Source organism: Salmo salar, chromosome 10, assembly GCF_965601325.2.
Source record: "Salmo salar chromosome 10, fSalSal1, whole genome shotgun sequence".
NCBI lineage: Eukaryota > Metazoa > Chordata > Actinopteri > Salmoniformes > Salmonidae > Salmo > Salmo salar.
In genome coordinates, this window is record NC_138300.1 from 48,402,501 (window position 1) to 48,404,240 (window position 1,740).

The following is a 1,740-nucleotide window of genomic DNA, read 5'->3' on the forward strand; positions in this document are numbered from 1 at the left end:
ACTACACTGACAGAGTCACATGATACTACACTGCCAGAGTCACATGATACTACACTGACAGAGTCACATGATACTACACTGCCAGAGTCACATGATACTACACTGCCAGAGTCACATGTTACTACACTGACAGAGTCACATGATACTACACTGCCAGAGTCACATGATACTACACTGACAGAGTCACATGATACTACACTGCCAGAGTCACATGATCCTACACTGACAGAGTCACATGATACTACACTGACAGGGTCACATGATACTACACTGACAGAGTCACATGATACTACACTGACAGAGTATGTGGGGTGCCCTATGACCTTTCCTCCTTCCAAATGGAGAGAATACTTTTTTATGGACACACGTGGAGGTTGCTGTTCATTCTGAGATGGATTGAGATGGAGCCGACTGGGGAGAAAACATACAATGTAGCACTTGAACCAGAAATATTTGTATATTCATGTGTATATTCATGTGTATATTCACTTATTTCCCGTCTTTCGGATGGGACGTTAAACGGGTGTCCTGACTCACTGTGGTCACTAAAGATCCCATGGCACTTATTGTAAGAGTAGGGGTGTTAACCCCGGTGTCCTGGCTAAATTCCCAATCTGGCTTTCATACCATCATGGTCACCTAATCATCCCCAGCTTCCAATTGGCTCATTCATCTCCTCTCCCCTGTAACTATTCCCCAGGTCGTTGCTGTAAATGAGAATGTGTTCAGTCAACGTACCTGGTAAAATAACGGTAAATAAAATGGTAGTACAGTATATCATTTGCTTTCATGAGAATGTAACCGCTGTGCTTTTTACTGTCTTTCCTTCCTCTTAAAGTGTACTTACAGAATATATAATCCTTTTGTAAAAGTTTAGTATAAATCATATACACAGACCACTTGTTTACCTTTGTGACATACTGTATGCTACCTGCATTTCTTTGAATGGTGTATCTATCTACTCTGTGAGAAAATAGGTTTTGTTTTCTTGATCGCAGAGGCACGTAATAAGTAACTTGAGCTGTGAATCTAAAGTAGCAAATCAGACTTTTTTCCCCTGTCATATCTAACCCAGTGATACTGCACTGCTCTGTTGCCACTGTTTTGCCACTGAGTCCTGGGAGGTGTGAGGTCAAATGAAGTGATGTTTTTTTACCCATGGTGGCCTACTTCTGTCCCTTTGGGTTTCAGCGTGTTGGGGTGTCAGGGATAAACCGCAGCCCAGGCTCGTTGGGGCCTGAGGTCGACAGGGCACTGGCCTCTTCCCTGCAGCACAGAGCTGATGTCAACACACACACACACAAACCCTGTGGCCTGGCCTCTTCCCTGCAGCACAGAGCTGATCTGTCACCACACAAACACACACCCTGTGATCTGGCCTCTTCCCTGCTTCAGAGAGCTGATCTGTCAACACACACACACACACACACACACACACACACACACACACACACACACACACACACACACACACACACACACACACACACACACACACACACACACACAAACCCTGTGGCCTGGCCTCTTCCCTGCTTCAAAGAGCTGATCTGTCAACACACACATACACAAACCCTGTGGCTTGGCCTCTTCCCTGCTTCAGAGAGCTGATCTGTCAACACACACACACACACATACACAAACCCTGTGGCCTGGCCTCTTCCCTGCTTCAAAGAGCTGATCTGTCAACACACACATACACAAACCCTGTGGCTTGGCCTCTTCCCTGCTGCAGAGAGC

The 1,740-nt window shown here is 45.9% G+C and overlaps 1 protein-coding gene across 3 annotated transcripts in view; it reads left to right on the top strand.

The window, feature by feature from the left end:
- LOC106560517 (tyrosine-protein kinase receptor Tie-1-like) overlaps positions 1-1,155 on the top strand; it is a 25,245-nt gene extending 24,090 nt beyond the window's left edge. For all 3 annotated transcript variants that reach the window (XM_082957042.1, XM_045687842.2, XM_082957043.1), the window contains exon 23: positions 1-1,155. This exon is cut by the window's left edge and continues 387 nt beyond it. The gene's annotated coding sequence lies outside the window, so the exon portion shown is untranslated.
- Positions 1,156-1,740: the final 585 nt, after the last annotated feature.